Below are 21,571 nucleotides of genomic sequence, written 5' to 3'. Positions count from 1 at the left end.
AAACATTCCCTGTCCCAGTGATTCCTTCTAGGTATGAAAGCTAATTTTTCATACCTGGTTCAAACCTTTCACAGCTTTCCTGCTTATAGCATTGCTGCTCCGTGTCCCTGCAGCCCAGAGAGAACAGACAAAGGGAAAGTTTATTTTCCAATTTTTAAAAATTCTCGCCTTCTCATTGGCTCTTTTGGTCAGGTGCTCACTTTTTTCTCCTTTACCTGGGGGACTTTTTAACTCTTTACAGGTAAACTAAGTAGAGAACAGCTAACGAGGGATTTTACAGTTAACTGGGTGTCCATCAAAGGGAGCTACCCCTTTATTTATCACACCTCTCCACACAGGGTATATCTACACTGCATTGTGAACCTAGGTCTGTGGGACCTGTGCTTATGGACTCGATGGTTCCGAGACCATACTTGATCATCCATACTGTACTGTAAATCTGGGTTTACACTTGCTGGATCTGGTCTCACAACCATGTTAGTTCATCCATACTGTACTACATAGACCTGCTGGAGTCATTTCCTCTTCTATGCCTCAGTTTTCCCATCTGTAAAAATGGAGATAGTGATACTGACCTACTTTGTAAAACAGTTTGAGAGCTACGGATTAAAAGCGCTATATATGATTTATCTGCATAATAAAAAGAATACCTAAAATTAACCAAGGGTTTCAGTCCTTTGCTGGATCAGAGACAGAGTCCTCAGCATTTTCTAGGATCAAGTCCTAGATTATGTAGGGAGTAGTTTATAGTATAGGCTTACAGTAATAAAAAAGCTCAGTCCTTACTGGACAAGCAAATCACGGCAGAAGTCCCAAACCTGTTTCATGAAGGTAGATTAGCTTGCAGGATCGGGGCCTGTGCTAGCAACCATCCTATTCTAAAATGGTTGCCAAACGTGTTTTTGCATATGGTGTTTCTACCATAGACCACTGCGTGGAAAGAGTTCTTTTGCTTCCTATGCTCTCGCTAAAGCCAACACTGATAGCTTGGAAAACATTGTTAGATAAATGTCAGTTTCTTCCATAGTTTGTGAAATCAATACAAACTGATTCAAAGAATCACAAACAGTAATGTGAAAATAAAATGATCTGTGTTATGGTTTTTAAGTAAATGATGATAAACTAATAAATGCCATTAGCTGCTGCCATTACTTTGTTGAATTTAGCTGATGTTACTATGTTGACGTTAAAAGCTATCAGCTTAACTATATAAATCCATTTGACATGTCTTTATTCAGATAAAACTTTAATACTGCAAGTGTAGCAAATTAGATGCAAATGCTCTTTTTATTTTAAGTATATTTAAAGCTGCCTTTTCAATGCAAATTTTACAGGAAATCTCAACAAGCTAGGACAGACATCTTAACTGTCAGCATGCAGCACTTTCATTTTGGTCTCAGGCTTGGGAGCTGCTTTTTGTCCCTGCAGACTGAGATAATTAAAACTACAGAGAGACGATTTTAAATATACATGATACACAGTTACTTAAATCACGGGATAATGCATAAATGCAACCATTAACATTTTCGATAGCACAACACTGACCAGACAATGTGGCAAAGAAGATTTTATTGAACCATTTTACTCCTGTGTTAACAATTCTATGGTTTTTATAAATTTCACCTGAATTAGTATAGCAGGCTAAAAATATCAATTCAAAACATGGATTGCGGCTGTTCTCATTAAAAAGACTGATACCATTAACTATTTTTTAAAATTATGCTTTAACTTCTTTGTTTTCAAGTAGCCTATTGCCTCTTTGGAATACATATCTATTTCAGCTTTAATTTGCTGAACCCCCTGAACGAGTTTATCCAAACAATGTGACTTTACCCAGATCTTTTTAAAATCCCACATCTCTTGTGGCTGATAAAGCTGACTTTAGCTAAGAAGAGTTGGATCAGGGTGATTTAAATTTCACAGTGAAAATGATAAGGGCTTTACTAGAAATAATAAGCGCATTCAAATACTGTCATGGGCAAACAGTTGAACGTGCAGTGAGAAATTTGGCAAGACGAGTCTTTTTCAGTGTCGATTTAATGAAGTAATGGATAGTAAAATGGGGGGAAAAAAAGACACTTGCACTAAGTAGTAAACTTATGTTAATACCAGACCAGTAATTTAAAAAAGCATTATTCATTAAAGAGCAGAATTAATACTCTAATAACTTTTAAAATGTCACTAAAAAAAAACCCCACTAGCTACTGTAGTCAGAAGAGTCTGTTCTGGCAGTTCTCTACAAACTGGCTGAGTGATGCCCTATTATTGTCATGAACCACGTGTCAGTTTGTTGAGCCTCAGGATAACTTGTGTTTCATGGAAGGAATAAGGAAAATGCACGTCTCCTTAAAGCTTCAGGGCAAACAATAATGGTCCGCAGTTTAAAATAATTTTGAACATTTTAAATGGCATGCATCTTTGCCTTTCTCATTCTGATTTCATTGGGAAGGTCCACAGAGCCAATTCCAAATGAAGGCTTGCCCTGAGCTGTTGCATCTCCAAACTCAAAGGGTTTTATTCAATGAATCCAGATGTGCATTTCAGTTACACAACCAAAAAGGTTACTGAATAGGGAAGACTGTGGGGGAGGGGAAGGACAGGCTAACTTGAGTGACATTCTTTTTATCATTTTATAGACACTTCTTAGCAGTGTGAATATCTCTAGGAATTGGTCTCCATAATTACAGAAGCTTGATCAGGGGAATGAATGTACATGGAACATCTGAAGGAGAAAACATCATGTTGCCAAAGAGCTAAAGTTAAGAATCCCTCTGTGCAATTTAACAGTTTTAATTCCTCCATTTTAATGCCTCACATGCCATTGTGTCTTTCTACTTTAGCTCCTTCAAGAAGCCATCTCAATGCTGCCAAGTGGATTAGCTCTCCAAGGGAGCTGCTGGCTCCCTCCTGCTTATAGACAGAATCCATCACCTCCTTCCATGCGCATACCCTCCACTGGTCTGCAACCCAGGATACTTACTCCACCCCCAAAGTGGGGCTTCCTTACTGTCATCACCAAATGCTACAATGGCTAATGCCATCACTTGACCGTCTCCAGTCAGCTAGTTTTTTTTACATGTGTGCTGTATTTTTTTCAATAAAACATTTCCTGTAATCAGAGCAGTGGAAATAGCAGTCGTTAACAGACAGGGCTGGATGACTATTCCAGCCCAACCTTTCTGGTACAGATCCAGCCAGTAATTATATGGATGTTACAAATCCTCGAATACATGCAGTGTTGTAGCCCTGATGGTCCTAGGATATTAGAGAGACGAGGTGGGGGAGGTAATATCTTTTATTGGACCAACTTCTGTTAGTGACAGCGACAAGCTTCTGAGCTTATAAAGAGCTCATCTTCAGGTTCGGAAGAGTGCTGTGTAAGCTCAAAAGCTTGTCACTCTCACCTACAGAAGTTGGTTCTATAAATTCATGAACATAGGTTATAAGAAAACCTGTTTTGAAGAGATTTGTTTAGCTCCATAATTAATGGCCGGTGAATTATAATGGACTCTGTCACTGACCAGTTTGGTAAACATATTTTAGGGGAATGAAATTATTCTCAGAACAAAATAATACCAAAAATCTCCCACCCATAATCACACACATATTTCCTACATTTGCCTCATTACAGGACAGCTATGTCCTTTAAGACACAAAGATTAATGGGGCATTTTATGAGACGAATACATTTTAAATTTTAACACTGGAGTTAGCATCTATAATTGTACAATTATATGTTCATTTAGATTTTTTTGTTTTTAAGATAACTAATCACAGGTGACTGGAACTGTGTGAAGCGACAGAATTTATGTTACTCCTGCTGTAGGGGAACTAAATCATGCAGGAATTGAAACGGTTTTCCTTATGATAGATAGTTCAGGCAAGATTAGTCAGTCACTGTTTCAGATATAATGCTTTTTTATTACACATACTGTATGCAGGACGATTGTATTTGTAACATATTTCTGCATACTGCAAATTAACCGTTGTGTAATGCAAGACCCAAGAAAGAATATCATTAGTTCTTGCTATCCCGCAGTCTTGAGCAGCTGGTGAAATATATACCAATCATCCTACAGCTAGCTTCATGTTAACATGTATAACAAAGCCGGGACCATTCCTGTTTGACAGGACTTTACCATGTAGTAATAAATAAGGGTAAATTATTGATGGTGATAACTACTAATATTATTATGACCTCAATTAAGCGCTTTTTTTCCCAGACACATTAGCAACAAAAGGTCTCTCTGCTCATTGCTGTTTTTTCAAACCCCACTTTACATTAAAATCTAATTGATCAAACCTATTTGCTATTTCACTGTGAGTGGGTAACCATAATGGGTAATCTATCAGCATGGTGCTCCCCATAAAGCTATTAACACCTTTTGTTGTTTGCCTCCAGTTTCTAAACGTGCTGAGAGGTTCAAAAAGACAAACCCTACAATCTGTTAGGATTGTACACACCTGTGACTTGTGGCACTCTTAATTACCATACTTTTTAAACTCTACAGTTAAATACTGCTATTTCTGACACGAAGTCAGTCTTTATTTACTTATGAGGCTGTGAGACAGCGAAATTAAAGCTGATTAGCAAAATGGCAGCTCCATTGCTTGCCGTGGGGGTGAGTTTAGGAGATGCATGCCATCTTCTTATAGCTCACTGCTTGACTTTAGTCATCAGCATTGAGGTTACTCAGCAACAAGGCAAATAAATAGAGCTTAGAGTTTTTTTGCCCTTTGGCAAATTGTGTTAGTTACATGGATACATGTGTCAAGTATGGATCAGTTGTTTTTATAAAAACCCTCTGACAAACAAGGACAGAGGGAGATAATTTCTGGGGACAGATTGTGTAGTGTGCTTACTGTGGGAGCTGTGGGATTACATTCATTAAAAAGTAAAGAGCTAATGATATAATAAGATGCAGACTACGTAAACTGGAGAACATAAAGGCAAAGCTTGAGTGTCCGTAAGGATGTCTCTCTTTTCATATCATCAGTTCAAGTTTTTGGCTTCAAGAGGAAACCCGATTCATTCTCTTTCTCCTGGCTGCATCCCTCAGCTTTGTAAAAGCTTGATACTATAGTTTTAATTTTGGAGATTCACCTTTTTAACACCTTTATCAACCATATAGGAGACTGGCTGGGACAAGGTAATGGGGTATGGTACCTTTGGCTTCATCATATACTGGATCAAGTTAAACCTAAATCATAAATCATTACTTTCTGCTGGCTGTTTGTTCAGTGGCCAAGTTAAATGAGGTGACGGTCCACATCCTTGTGGCCAAGTATCTAGATCACAAAACCCAAGGGGAAGTGATGGCAGTCCCATCATAGAGGCTGAGGACTGAATGTGCAGCTAGTAAACTGTCTTCATGCCTAGGCTTTGTCTACACTAGGGGATATTAGCCACAATGTTTCCAACAATGGCATTGATGAGCGTGCTTCTGTAGACAAGGATGGTGGTAACACCAGAAACCATTGGAATCTTGCCTAGATCAGGGCGACCACTGGAGAAGCAAACGAGTGTCAGCTCTGGTGAGAGATTTCCCAAGGCAGCCATTGAGACTGTTGAACTGGGAGTGGCACTGGTGGGATTTTTTTTTTTTGCCAATTTGTCTGGTATACACAAAACCTAAGTGCAAGGGCAGAGTTTAGTTTCCCGGCTCATTTAGTCCTTACCCATCATAGATTTGTTTGGGTTTTTTTGGGTGGTTTCTTTAGCTTCTGGTTACGATACAATATAGGGAACTGTTTAATATGGCTGCTCGTGCTGCATCTGTCCTACAGCTAAACCATTTCATTCTCCTGGGTTGGTAAACTAGCCTCTTTCATATGTAATAATTCATAAACTAAAAATAAATGTCTAAATACAAAGCACTCCAAGGAAAGACGGGGAAGCCAATTCATTGCTGGGCTAAGTGAGTGCATTGCCATTGATTTAAACTGAGTGACACCAGCTTATGCCAGAAGTGAATTTGGCCCTTCTGCTTCAGCATGTTGTGAGTCACACACTGAATAAAATAGTAGACATTTACATTGGCTTCAAAAATGCATTTAAGACACATTGCGCAGAAGTGGTCACACTCTGATTAGCTGTTGGTACAAGTAATATGGTAAATTAACTAAAAGTTAAAATAACAATATGAGGAACGTGACTGTCTTAATGTGGTTGCTACTCACTCTTTCAGTAGCTAGATGCTATTCATGACTGGGAGTTACACTAATTGATTCGTGCTTCCAGAATAAGGTCTCAAATAGTTTGCCACATTGACAATTTTCTTTGCTGAAAATCACCTTTTGTATATCTTTATCTTGTGTTAAACAAACCAGAACTGTCCTCTGGCCATCTTACTGGAGTCCCGCATGGTAGAATATGAGGGAAATTGATGACAGCTCATCCATCTTCCTGTCTGAAAGGAGATCCTCCTACTGGACATCATGCAGTGCAGCATTTTAGAAGCCCACCCACTCTTTCTTCAGAAGAAGTTGCGTTTTCCTAAGGCATTCCATGGAGAGATAAACATGCATCACCAAACAGCAGAGCTCCACTCACTTAGCACTGCATAGTGATGCTGACTTAGGTGACACTTCAGCATTATCTTAATATAGGCTGTCATTCATATACCAGCTGGAAAGAAAAATCAATAGACTATGAGAATGAACTTAAAAGGTAAAACCATAGAAATAAGATAGAAAACCCCCCACTCATTCTCCACCAGTGTACTAGTAAGTAGCAGTTATGCAGTGTTTTATGATTTCAAAGTGCTTTGCAGACAATTAATCCTTACAGCCTCCTTTGATGAAAACAAGAATTACTGTTCCCATTTTTACAAATGGAAAAACAGACAAAGGGCCAAATTAGCAATTGACGTAATTTATTAACTTCAATCTGGTTCAAAAGGGATGGATTTGGTCCAGAGAGGTTATGTGTCTTGCTCAAGGTCACATAAGTCATCAGCAGAGCCAGGATTACCAGTGAGGACGGCCTAGCTTTCAGTTTCAATCTTTGTCAAAACCAGGCTGCCCAACTCGCTGCATATGCACACATGTGCATATAAACACATAGGTAGGGAAAATGTTTAAAGACAGTTATTTTTGGTAATATGGTCACTGAATATTAGACAAGCTCTTGAAGCTGCCTGTACAAGTTCCTCGCGGTGGCACATCCATCTCTATTGCTGTGTACGTATGTGCAGTGGCTGTTTTGAAATGATCAGTTTCAGGCACTATTTAATTCCAAATAGCATTTGCCTGTAATACCATTATTAGCCAAATCAAAGTGCCTTTGTGCTAGATCTGTAAAGTGTAGTTACAGAATATTGCGCTCTCTCTCTTCTCTCTCTCTCTCTCTCTCTCACACACAATATATTTGCAAGGATGTTGAAGCAGAAGCAAGAGTTGGAAAAGGAAAGAGTCCATTTAAATGAAGAACAGTGCCAAAGACACAGTTGTAAGGTACAGACGGGGAAGATCATTAATGAAAACACCGAAGCAGCCACATCTGTGATTGAATACTCAGTCTTTTAGTCCCCACTGCTGTGTTTACTGCTCCTTAATGTGGTATTGTTTACTCACAATTAAACTCTTTACCATTAATTTAACTTTCAGATGCTGAATTGGTCACAGAGATTCAAATCCCAGGGTCCGGACAGATGTGTTCTATACACTTGTTTAAACACAGCTCTCATTAGGAAGTAATGCATGTATAGCAAGCTGATTACAGTACAAAGCAGGATGCTTTATCATGGGAGCCTCTCTGGAGGCACCAGCGAGTTTGTCAGCTGCTGCTGCCACTCTTCTACCACTCACATAATGAGTGACAGTAAGGCCCAGGGCCTACTTAGCTGCACGCTAGGAATTACACAGCTTCGCTGTAAGAGTGCTGCAGAGCTGCTGGATAGGAAGCATCAATTGTTGTCAGCCTAAATTTCACACCAAAAGATAACAAATGCTTGCAACCGAGGCAAGGAGATAAACAAGTTTCCCAACCCATGTAATTAAAACATGTCTGCATATTTAACCAAGATGTTCTCTAAAACATGGGAGTTGTGAACTGATAACAGACATCAACCGCAAATGCCCAAAGTAAAGCGAAGGTTGAAAATCTTATATGTGATGATGCATTTCTTTGCATTGTAGGAGAGTGCTGAGTTATGAACTGGGCAATATTGGAGCTTTACTTTCAGTGTTGCAATTTTCAACTACTGATATTTTAGGAGAGGTATAACATTGGGACGCTAGGAAAATAGTGAATGGAGAGTTCTACCTTGGAAGTCTGCTGCTTCTGGGCTTCTAAAAAGTGGGTAGGAGAATTTAAGTAGTTTTTTATTACACTGTATTTGACGTTAATTTCTCCTCTTATATTTCCTTTATCTTAAGAGAACATCTTCCTTGTAATATATGTGTTGGGTGAACTGGTATACTTAATCAAAGATTTTACAACCAAAGGGACCCTCAGCCACAGGATGGTATTTTTTCCCTTCCTCTGCCTCCTGCCTCTGCTCACTAGCTATTGAAAGGGACACTGCAAAATGGTGTGTGTGTGTGGGGGGGGGGGGGAGAAATTGTAGGTAATTTTCCTATTTTTGAAGTATCCATCATCCTATACTGTAGATCTGTAATAGTTTCCTTTAGAATTTTGGATGCTTTTTTGTGTGCGTGTTGAATGGAATAGGACTCTAGGATGAACAGAAATCCGAAGAAAATTCTTTTTGGATTTTCCTCATCTGACATCAGTAAATTTAGGTCTGAGACTTTACAGAATTGTTGGCATTGATGTAGCCTGTTTTGCAATGGCACCTTGGTCAAGTTCTCTTTCTCTAGCATATTTTAACGCTGGTGAAAGGTGTTACCCTATTTGGCCTCACTTGAAAGTGGGAAAGCTACCATCCGAGCCCTCATGCAGGAACAACTTTAGCTGTCCCTGTGGAAGAAGGGAAGTGGATGAGGTAAGATTCTGGCATGACAGCCCTAGAGGCTGAAAGCCTTTATTTTCCCCAGGCAATAGGCATAGTGGAGGCAGTGACAAACTTTTCAGATCGCTCTAAGAACACAGATAATTATTTTTCGGAGTTCATTCAGTCCTTAGCATTTCTGCTGAGATTGTCAGAAGGGGCACCAAACAGCACTAATTGTGATGGGGGGCTCTGACTTGTGTGTACTAGAAACCCCAAATCATTCCACGTAGCCAGATGAGCGTGTGCGGTGTCACTTAAAAATAATTTTTTTTCTTTGAATTTTCATCATGAGAGATTTACACAATGATTCCATATATTAGTTAATTTAATGAATGATGTTCAAATGGCGACATTGTGTTTATAGCCTGACTTTTACTGGTTGTAAATGGAAATAATCCTAACTGACATGCATTTCTTTTTAATACCACAAAGATTTAAAAGTTCCAAATCCACCATGAACTAAATACAGATTGCAAGAGTGTACTTAAAAATAGCATTTGATCAATTATTTTCTTTACACTAGATTAGCTATAATTACATATTAATAATCTAAAGCATTAGATACTATCTTCCAAGTGCAAACTAAGAAAAGCTAATATTTCAATTGTTTAAATTAGAGCTGAGTGAATGATTCACAATGAATAATTTCTTCGATTAATTTAGCCATTAATGATTGCGCAGTATCCACAAGCAGATTTCAGTTTCTATGAATTTGTTACTTGATAAATGTTTCCCAGTTTTTTACTCAATGGATTGATTATAAATAATTTGAAACTTGAGCTGTGTTACTTTTTTGTGATTGGTCAGAAAAGTCCCAAGATATTGTTTCTGTTCCATTACTGACACAGCCCATACCACTTCAGATAGGAAGACTTGCATGTAGAAACTGAAAATAATTGCTATGAATATAATTATGTTATTATTGTGTATTACCATGCATTTGCATTTGAAATTCACTTCCTGTTTTTAAACAGTAAAAATCAACCATTTGAATGTTTGCAGGAGTAAACATATAAGGTGTGAAAACACAACCAAAGTGAATTCATATAAAATTCAAATCAATATTCATGACACTTTTTTGCATTATTCACCCACCTCTAGCTTATATGTCTTTCACAGCGTGTTGGTATTAATGGGTTTCATTAAAAAAAAAGTTTCATGAAACATATGTTAGAGGATTATCTTGCTGTCCTGAGATTGTGTTATATGCATGGAACAGAATACATTATTCAGGTTGTTTTTTTAATTCACTTTCATAGGAATTGGACTGCACCTGAAATAGATTTACTGTACAAGCAGTACTGATAATTAAAGCTGAACAAATAATTTTTGCAAATAACTTGCTCATTGCTTCTTTTTTGGCTCATTGACTGTCCACAAGCAAATCAGTTTCCTCAAATGAATTTTAATTTGAAAGTATTCACAAATAATTCCCCCTTGCATAGATTGTTTTAAACAAGTTCACTGCAAGTATTCAAAATAGGAGCCATCATATGGTAGTGTTACTGTTCTGGTTGGATGCGATGTTCTCTCACTTTTGCAGGGAATATTTAAGCACAAAAATTTAAAGGGGCAAATTTTCTAACATGCTAAATGATTTAGCAGACCAAGTCCCGTTTTCAAAAGTGACTTAAGTGCTTAGAAAGCAAGCCTCATTGAAAGTCAATTCCTGGCCCACTCACTGCAAACAATTGAGTGTTCCTTTTTTGAAAGGGTGCGAACATGGATGATGCAAATTCATTTTCAAATTTGAGTGAACACTCAGAGAATTGATGATGGGATTTGACCAGCTCTAATGATCATTGTACTTCTGGCACAAGTTCTCTTCAATGGACAAATGAGAGGCAGAGTACAACACTTTTTTAGCCTTGTCACTCTAGCAAGAGAATTATGGTACATCAATCCTTTTGAAATGCCTTTGCTAATTCTTGCGTTGTTTCCCAGCAATCTCAAGACTCTTCTTCAGTGAAGCCTACACATTCATCCACACACTTTATTAGGCATTGTAAAGTGGCTACACCTGCAGTTTTAAATGACTAACACAAATGTTATAATGGCTGTGATCAGTCAAAGAAAAAGTTCAAAGTTCAAAGGTCAACCTATTGTAAATGGAAACTAAGAGATATAGGATGATAGCTTGTTAATGTTATTTACCTCATTCAGCTAAAAAAAACCTCTCTCTCTGACTCCCTTGTGTCAGGAAGACTAACACTGGCAATTCTGGGCATTGTTATTTGAATAGGGGTTAAATTATTCTGTTTTGTCATTAAGTGTTCCTTGATTGGCAATCCACAACACAATAGGTGATCATTACGGGAAGAGTCATAAAGCTGTTACGCTATTTAAAAGTGAATGAAGCCAGATATCTCCAAGACACTTTCTACAGCTGCTGGAGGAGCAACTTAGAGCAGGAAAGTTTAGAAACTACATAGTCACATTCTGGAATGATCATCTATTCAACAAATAGACCTAGTTTTGTTTTGAAAAATCTTTACCCTGAACTTACTGCAAGGGAATCGGTTAATACTTTCCTAAAACATGCATCAGTGATGCCAACTCTTGTGATTTTACTGCACGTCTCAATTTTATTTGTAGTTTTCTGAAAGCCCCAGCTGTTGGAATTGAAAGACTACATGAGAACCTCAGCTTTTAGTTTTAAATAAGTTTCTATCCCTCATGGACGCAAAGAAAAGCTTGAACATGTGAACCAATTAAAGACTCTCTCAGAAGCCAGACAGCAAATGAAAAGTACCCAAAGTTTACTATTAAAAAACCCATGATTTTTATGCCAATCTCATGATTTTGGGGGCCTAACACATGATTTTTGAATGCTTGAGGTTGGCGATACTGCGTGACATTAATGTTCTAGGCTTCCCATACTTTCCCAACACAAGGTCCTTTGTGCTATTAAAGTGGTCTGACATCAGGCCTTACAAGCCTATTTATTATTTATATGACAGTGGTGCCTACAGTAGGCCATAACCAAGACTGTGTAATATCTATCACAATGCCCCAAAACATATAGTAAGAGACAACTCTCATTCAAGTCAGTGGAAATCTTTACACTGACCGATAAAAGCTGAGTCCAGTCCTTGCTCTGTAGCAGCTGGCTTCATTATTGTTATTTTTTTTTATTCCAATTCCAAGTGATCCCTGTCTATCTTGTAGTCCCTAGCAACTGCAGGAGGCGGCTTCCTAACCAGTTGTCTAGTCAGCCCCAATCTGACACTAGAGGATAGTGACTTTTCAAGAGTGAAAAGTGCATAACTTGTAACTGAAACTGCTGATACAACTAGTTGCTTAGGAATATGTTCATTGTTCTTTAGGACTGAGATTGTAATCACCACTCTTGTTTTCTGAGTCAGACTTGCTCCTTAGCCTTCAAATACGGAAGATCAGACACATTTTGTCAAATAGAACTAGTAAAGAAGGCTGCAAATTTCTCATGGAGGTCATGGATTCAGTGACTTTCTGTGACTTCTGCAGCAACCGGTGTGCCTGGCTCAGGGCAGCTCAGGCAGCTCTGCATACTGCCTCTGCCCAGAGCGCAGGCTTCACATCTCCCATTGACTGGGAACGGGGGCCAATGGGAGCTGCGGGGGCGGTGCCTGCCTGGCCACGCCTCTGCCTAGCAGCTGAGTGAGGGGGATGTCGATGCTTCTGGGGAGCCCCCTAAGTAAGCACTGCCCAGAGCCCACCTCACCCCATCCCGTGCCCCAGACCCCTGTCCCCTCCCACACCCAAACTCTGCTGCTGCTGGGGAGAGGCACGGAGCCAGGTAGGGAGCCTGCCAGCCCCCCAAACACCCTCCCCCAGCACCAGCAGGGGTTCCAGGCTGTGTGCCCCCGCCTGTCCCCCCAAGCAGCTGGACCGCCCTCCCCCAGCGCATGTGGGGCCCCCAGGCAGCACCCCCCCAGATTTATTCACTGGTATTTTTAGTAAAAGTTATGAAGAGGTCAAGGGCTGTCAATTTTTGTTTACTGCCCGTGACCTGTCCATGATTTTTACTAAAAATACCTGTGACCAAAACATAGACTTACTAGTAATTAAAGATATAATTATTGGAAGGTGTGGCAAAGTGGTCCATAAAAAACTGCTCAGCTGTCACCTCCCAAGGTTGTGAATTACAGCTTGCTCTTGATTTTGTCCATATCTGAAATTTGTTCCAAAATACATATTTAGGCACCAATCCTGTAGGCACTTACATGTTTGCTTAACTCTACAGATGTGAGTAGTCCCATTGACTTCAATGGGATTGGGTCTTTAGGAAAGTAGCTACTTTGCCAGATTAGTGTTTATACTTGAAACCTGGTTTCAAAATAAAATAATAAAAGTTCTAAACTACTACAGTGATGTTCTAGAAAACCAATGGAAAAGGGTGGAGTTTTTTATGTCAAAATAGAATATATCTTTAAACTTCCACCACACAAATATTAGTCAGTTGCCCTCTTCAAAAACAGTTTTACTATTTTTTTTTCTTTTATACTCTGACAAATATTGGTCTTGATGAGCGTTAAGGGACCAGCAACACTGAACATCAAAGTCCTCATTATTAACCAGCCAGCTGCACTTCTCACCACACTTTCCAATCTTACCTATAGGGACCCATGTCCCCAGAGACATGGAACACGTTCTTCTCTATGCTAACTGTGCACAACAGTGTCAAATTATGTATAATGATTTTGTAATGTGAATTAATGCTACCAGGGACTGAATTGAAACTGCTGATTTCATTACCCTTAGTACTCAGACTGGATTGGAATATGAATTCAGAGGCACAGATAAAAGGCTATGTACACATGGACTTTATGAGCCAGATCCTCAGCTGGTGTTAACTGACATGGTGTCACTGAAGTTTTAAATCAGCAGAGGAGCTGGCCCTAAGAACTTACGATTTACATAGACTGCTAAAGGAGCGCTTTCCACCTTTTACTGCTTCAACTTGCTTTAGAGCCTGATTCCGATTTCATTATACCAATGTAAATCGGGAATGACTCCACTGAAGTCAGACCTTCATAAAATCTGTGTGAGATCAGAATCAAGCCCTTGGTGAACAAGCTAATAGAGTAGAACCTCAAAGTTATGAACACCAGAGTTACGAACTGACTGGTCAACCACACACACCTTATTTGGAACCAGAAGTATGCGATCAGGTAACAAATACAAGTTAAAAAAAAATAAAAAAGCAAATACAGTACAGCACTATATTAAACAAACTACTAAAAAATAAAGGGAAAGTTTAAAAAAAGATTTGACAAGGTAAGGTAACTGTTTCTGTGCTTGTTTCTTTTAAATTAAGATGGTTAAAAGCAGCATTTTTCTGCATAGTAAAGTTTCAAAGCCGTATTAAGTCAATGTTCAGCTGTAAACTTTTGAAAGAAGTTCATAACGTTTTGTTCAGAGTTACAACCAACCTCCATTCTTGAGGTGTTCGTAACTCTGAGGTTCTACTGTATTGCAAAGTTGTCAGGGGACTGAGGCCTGATTTACACATAGGTTTTGTACTGGTATTGTGTCACTTAAGGGTTTTTTTTTTAAACCTGAATAGTAATACTAGTTCATCTCCTAGGGTACGTCTACACTACGGGACTATTCCGAATTTGCATAAACCGGTTTTGTAAAACAGATTTTATAAAATCGAGTGCGCGCGGCCACACTAAACACATTAAATCGGTGGTGTGCGTCCATGGTCCGAGGCTAGCGTCGATTTCTGGAGCGTTGCACTGTGGGTAGCTATCCCGTAGCTATCCCATAGTTCCCGCAGCCTCCCCCGCCCCTTGGCATTTCCGGGTTGAGATCCCAGTGCCTGATGGGGCAAAAATCATTGTCGCGGGTGGTTCTGGGTACAGCCTCACCCCTCCCTCCCTCCCTGACAGTGGCAGACAACCGTTTCGCGCCTTTTTTGCTTTGCTTGGTGAACCGTGCAGACGCCATAGCACAGCAAGCATGGACCCTGCTCAGCTCCATACCGCAATCGTGGATGTTTTAAACACCTCACGCACTCTCGTGCAGTATATGCTGAACCAGGACCTTCGAACCGAGGCGAGTAAGAGGCGGATACGGCAGCGCGGCGATGACAGTGATGAGGACGTGGACACAGAATTCTCTCAAACCGCGGGCCCCTGCGCTTTGGAGATCCTGATGGTAATGGGGCAGATTCTATCCATTGAACGCCGATTTTGGGCCCGGGAAACAAGCACTGACTGGTGCGACCGCATTGTGTTGCAGGTGTGGGACGATTCCCAGTGGCTGCGAAACTTTCGCATGCGTAAGGGCACTTTCATGGAACTTTGTGACTTGCTTGCCCCTGCTCTGAAACGCCATAATACCAAGATGAGAGCAGCCCTCACAGTAGAGAAGCGAGTGGCAATAGCCCTGTGGAAGCTTGCAACGCCAGACAGCTACCGGTCAGTCGGGAATCAATTTGGAGTTGGAAAATCTACTGTGGGGGCTGCTGTGATGCAAGTAGCCAAAGCAATCACTAAGCTGCTGCTACGAAAGGTTGTGACTCTGGGAAACGTGCAGGCCATAGTGGATGGCTTTGCTGCAATGGGATTCCCTAACTGTGGGGGGGCGATAGATGGAACCCATATCCCTATCTTGGCACCGCAGCACCAGGGCACCCAGTACGTAAACCGGAAGGGGTACTTTTCAATGGTGCTGCAAGCACTGGTGGATCACAAGGGACGTTTCACAAACATCCACGTGGGATGGCCAGGGAGGGTTCATGACGCTCGCGTATTCAGAAGCACTACTCTGTTTAAACGGCTGCAGCAAGGGACTTACTTCCCAGACCAGAAAATAACAGTTGGGGATGTTGAAATGCCTGTCGTTATCCTGGGGGACCCAGCCTACCCCTTGATGCCATGGCTTATGAAGCCATACACAGGCAGCCTGGACAGTGGTCAGGATCTGTTCAATTACAGGCTGAGCAAGTGCAGAATGGTGGTGGAATGTGCATTTGGCTGTTTAAAGGCGTGCTGGCGGACATTACTGACTCGCTCAGACCTCAGCCAAACCAATGTCCCCTATGTTATTGCTGCTTGCTGTGTGCTCCACAATCTCTGTGAGAGTAAGGGTGAGACCTTTATGGCGGGGTGGGAGGCTGAGGCAAATCACCTGGCCGCTGATTACGCGCAGCCAGACACCAGGGAGATTAGAAGAGCACACCAGGAAGCGGTGCGCATCAGAGAAGCTTTGAAAACGAGCTTCATCAATGGCCAGGGTACAGTGTGACTGCTGTGTTTGTTGATGAACACCCAACCCCCTTGATTGACTCAGTCCCTGTAAGCAACTCCCCCTCCCTCTTCGAGTACAGCTTACTTATGCAAATAAAGTCACTTATATTTAAAAAGCATGAATTCTTTATTGATTCATTATAAAAAGAGGGAGAGAAGTAAGGGTGTGCTTTGGGAGGAGGAAAGGAGGGATGGAGAAGGCCATTAAAAAAAATTCAGAGTAACGGCATCCTTCTGGTTGGGCTGTCCACGGGGGTGGAGTGGGCGGGTGCACGGAGCCTCCCCCACGCTGCCTTACACGTCTGGGTGAGGAGGCTAAGGAACATGGTGAGGGGGGAGGGTGGTTATACAGGGGCTGCAGCGGCACTCTGTGATCCTGCTGCCGTTCCTGAAGCTCCACAAGACGCCGGAGCATGTCAGTTTGATCATGCAGCAGCCCCAGAGTTGCATCCCGCCACCGCTGATCTTCCTGCCGCCACCGCTGATTTTCCTGCCGGTCTTCCTGCTGCCACCTCTCATCTCGGTTGTCCCTCCTGTCCTCACGTTCACTGGCCTCTTTCCTGTAATTTGAAACCACGTCCTTCCACTCATTCAGATGAGCTCTTTCATTGCGTGTAACTTCCATAATATCCGAGAACATCTCATCTCGCGTCTTCTTTTTCCTCCGCCTTATCTGTGCTAGCCTTTGGGATGGAGGAGGGACGCTTGAAAAATTTGCAGCTGCATGAGGGAGATAAATATTTAGAAAGATACATTTTACAGAACAATGGTTATACTGTTTCACAGTGAACATCACTATTCACCTAGCACATGTGATTTCCCTACAAGGTCGCATTTTCATCTTAATAGTGACCGCTTGCAGCTCTGGGTTTACAGATCTCACAGACACATCAGGTCCAGGCATCAGAATTCAGCTTGCATGCGGCCATGGTAAGCCACTGTCTCAGTGATTTACCCTCCCCAACGCATGGCTAATATCACACTAGCTCCCTGCTAATCAACAACCTTCCCTCCCCACCCACCGGTGACCAAACAGAAAAGATCATCGGCATTTCACTCCTCCTCCCCGCTTCGCTACGTGCAGGAAAGTGTTTTTAAGCTGATGCATTCCACGAAACCAGTAGAAAAATGGCCACCCCCCTTACTTAAATTCCTGATTTTTAATCAGGTTATCCTGAACGATATCACTTTGCTGAGGATAACAGAACAAGATAAAGAGCGGATGCTTCTTGAATGCCAGCAGTCCACGGGACCATACGCTGCGATGCTTTGCCACGCAATGATACCTGATTACTTGCTACATGCATGGCATGGTAAAGTGTCCTACCATGGTGGGCGGAACAAGGATGCCTTGCCCAGAAACCTTCTGCAAAGGCTTCTGGAGTACCTACAGGAGCGCTTCATCGAGATGTCCCTGGAGGATTTCCTCTCAATCCCCGGACATGTTAACAAACTTTTCTAAGTAACTATACTGTCTGCGAATGCATCCCAAGTCCTCTGGGCAAATCAATCATTAAAAAAGGCTTGCTTAAAAAACACTGTTTGCTATTTGCAAAGGTACACTCACCAGAGCTCCCTTCCAGGGCGTCATTCTCTGGAATAGTTGCTTGTGAGGGCTGGGAGCAGGGTAATTCCGTCAGGGTGATAAAAAGCTCCTGGCTGCTGGGGTTCACGGAGTGCTGTGTGCTCTCTGCAGGTCTTCCTCTTCTTCTTCCTCTTCATCTTCCCGTCTGCATAATCCTCAGACATGGCAGAGATTACAACCCCCACCTCGGAATCCACGGTCAGGGGTGGGGTACTTGTGGCGCAGCCCCCTAAAATTGCGTGCAGCTCAGCATAGAAGCGGCATGTTTTTCAACCTGCCCCGGACCTTCCGTTTGCTTCTTTGGTTTTCTGGTAGGCTTGTCTGAGCTCCTTAACTTTCACTCTGCACTGCACGGAGTCCCTGCTGTGGCCTTTATCCGTCATAGCCTTAGAAATTCTTTCAAATACTTTTTCATTTCGTCTTTTGGAACGCAGTTCTGTTAGCACTGAATCCTCTCCCCATATAGCGATCAGATCCATTACCTCCTGAGCGGTCCATGCTGGGGCTCTTTTTCGATTTTCAGGAGACAGCATTGTTAACTGTGCTGATGAGCTGTGCGTGGTCACCTGTGATGATGAGCTCTCCACACTGTCGAAGCAGGAAATGAATTTCAAAAGTTCGCGGGGCTTTTCCTGTCTACCTGGCCAGTGCATCCTAGTTGAGAATGCTGTCCAGAGCGGTCAGTGGTGCACTGTGGGATAGCTCCCGGAGGCCAATACCGTCGATTGCGGCCACACTAACCCTATTCCGATATGTTAATACCGATATTAGCGCTACTCCTCTCGTCGGGCAGGAGTACAGAAACCGATTTAAAGAGCCATTAAAATCGATATAAGGTGCCTCCTAGTGTGGACGGTTGTGGCGTTAAATCGGTTTTACGCTCCTAAAACCGATTTAAACGCCTAGTGTAGACCAGGCCCTAGTATGGACACAGTTATACCAGTATAAAGGTGCTTGACACTGGTATAGCCTATTCCCCTTGCCATATAGAATAAAATACCTTTATACCAGTATAACTGTATCCACACCAGAATGTTGCACACCACTTTAAATTATACCAGTATAGCTGAAGTGGTACAAATTATCTGTCAACCAGCCCTAAGAGACATGGAAAATGGACAAACTGCTATAGTGGAATGGATAACATGGTGAGATTAGTTTCCTTCTCCTTTCTAATGCAAGTAACCAAAAAAAAAAATTATTGAAGAAAAAAACTCTTAAAGCCAGATTCTCTACGGGTGTAAATGAGCACCAATGAGCTTCACTGGCTTCCACAGTGTTTATCCCATTTACTCCAGCAGAAAACGTAGCTCATGGTTTTGTTGTTTTTGTTTTTTGTGGCGAGGGCAGAGATATGGGTATAGTAAATTTCTAGCTAATTTTTAAAAACTTATTTACCGGCTAACTTTTGACGTAGAAACAAATGTCCCTAATATACTCCTCTAGCACATCAGACTCAAAGGAAAAGTAACTAATCCACCTTCAAAATTAATAAGATTGGGAATTACACTACTTTGCTGCAGTAAATTGATGCAGCATCAGATGCCCTTGTTCCAGCACTGTACCGCTGTCTCAGTGTTTGGATCTGAGTAACAGCCAATTATAAGTAAATTAGATTCAAGATGTGCAAATGGAAAGGAGACTCTTTACAAAGCAATTAAAAAAGCATCTAAAATATAAATGGCCATTAAGCTTGTTTCCTCTTCACTCTTATACATACTGGCCAAATGATTTACTTTCATGATCTAATATATTTAAACTACCTCGGTTGTAGGGTTCATAATCACTATGAGATAAGAGGAAAGACTATGCTAATCAAAAGTAAATGGTGACACCTTCCCTTCCCCTGCCCCCACTAATCTTAATTGAATCAATCTCTTGGCATATGTTGACAGTAAACGATTACTCAAACCTAGGAGGCCAGGCTGGACAGAGCCTCCAGAATAAATAAATTTAAAAAAAATCATCTTTAATCATTAATTTGTTCATTCATTTCCATTTGCTTCCATTCCTCAATGTCTCAGAAGACATACCCAATGCAACCTTCCTCCTCTTCAGCAATAATTTTCACGTGTTCTTCCCTATATACTCAAATGATTTTGAAGAAATTAAGTTGCTTGAAAGGAATCCAAGCAAAGATTTTATTTTTAAGTGAAATCTAGTTTGGATTTAATAAAAGTCGAACATTTTGCTGAAATATTATTGGGATGACAGGTTTCATAGACTATCAGGGTTGGAAGGCACCTCAGGAGGTCATCTAGTCCAACCCTCTGCTCAATGCAGGACCAATCCCCAACTAAATCCCCAAATGGCCCCCTCAAGGGTTGAACTCACAACCCTGAGTTTAGCAGGCCAATGCTCAAACCACTGTGAAAATACTAAAGAGAATAATACTTTTTACGCACTCCGAGGGAAACCAGTTTAGGTTTTGGGACTAAGCTATATTACTGTAGAGGAATTAGGAAAAGCCTACCAAGATGAGCCTTTAATTAAGAAGTATTTCATAACCATCCATAGATTATGATTAACCCCAATCAGGTGCAAAATGGTGGAAGGGAATAGAGGACAGAAGGACCTAGAAGCTTTCTTTCCTTGTGACACTGTGCAGCAGCTAGTCATAATGCCAGTCCTTGAGGTCTGTTGGAACAAGGACTGTACAAAGCAATCACCAGTAAAAGGAGCAGGGTGGGGGGGCTGGGAAAGAGTTGGCCATGTTCTCCTCTTTGTACCAGCCATTTGAGATGAGTTAGCAAGTGCATAGTGTAAATTGTAGCAGAATTCTCTGGCCTACGTGTCCCAGCATTCCTGGGGACACTGTGCTTGGGTTAGACAAATCACTGCCAGGAGCACTACTGGCACAGTAACTCCAGCCCCTAGTATGGATCGTGAATGGAGATCCATAGATTTAATTATATGGGCTTGACCCAAAGCCCTTTAAAAGTCAGTAGATAGACTCCCATTGACTTCAGTGGGCTTTGGATCAGGTGTGAATATGTCACGTATGATACTTCTCCTAGATCTTCCTGAGGTTGATGATTCGGGAGATGGTTTGCAATTCTGAAGTTAAGTTCACTTTAATACTTTGTTTATACAAAAACAAAATATACCATTCTCCCAACACCTTGGGTTATAAGAAGGGCCACCATTTTTAAAGCCAACTCCTAAATGTTGCATGTGTCACCACAGTTGTGAACACTTTAAAAAACAAACCAAAAAACCCCAACATTGCTAGTTTTTTAGCACCCAAGAGTTCATTAGGCACTTGCAGTAATAGCTAATAAGACAGCTTTCAATTCTACCTTTTGTACCTGCTTTTGTGTTTGCAGAACTGCAACTGTAAAATTAGGCCCAATCCTGAAGTGAGATCCAAATGGGGTAGAGGGGTCTTCTTGTAGGACCAGGGTCCTTGAAGCTGGATTTAGCAGTCTAAAAATTTGGCCTCATTAAATTTATTTTAAGTAACAAATAGTTTTAATTAAATAGTACTGATTGGACCATGAAGAATTAGGAAAAAGATTTTGATGACTATCATGCTCTTCATATTTTATGTAATCCATTATAGGACTATATAATTTAAAATATTGCTACATTACACATGGGAAAAAACTCTCACTGTACACACTTAAGTGCCGATTGATGTTTAAAAGCATGTTTGCTGGTGACTGCAATTCGGTGCAATACAAATCTTTAACACAGTAGTTGAACCTCACTAAATATATAATCATTTGTATTCAACAAACATCTAGCCTAAACTCCTTAGATATATGAATGTTTATACAAAATTAACTTAT

The 21,571-nt window shown here is 41.1% G+C and overlaps 1 long non-coding RNA gene across 1 annotated transcript in view; it reads right to left on the bottom strand.

The window, feature by feature from the left end:
* Nucleotides 1–5,594: 5,594 nt before the first annotated feature.
* LOC120384659 overlaps nt 5,595–21,571 on the bottom strand; it is an 83,825-nt gene continuing 67,848 nt past the window's right edge. Inside the window, exon 3 of the long non-coding RNA XR_005589019.1 lies at nt 5,595–6,496. This is a non-coding gene — a long non-coding RNA (uncharacterized LOC120384659). The remainder of the gene's footprint in view (nt 6,497–21,571) is intronic.

This window comes from Mauremys reevesii, linkage group 16 (genome assembly GCF_016161935.1).
Source record: "Mauremys reevesii isolate NIE-2019 linkage group 16, ASM1616193v1, whole genome shotgun sequence".
NCBI lineage: Eukaryota > Metazoa > Chordata > Testudines > Geoemydidae > Mauremys > Mauremys reevesii.
This window is presented reverse-complemented; position numbering and strand designations above follow the sequence as displayed.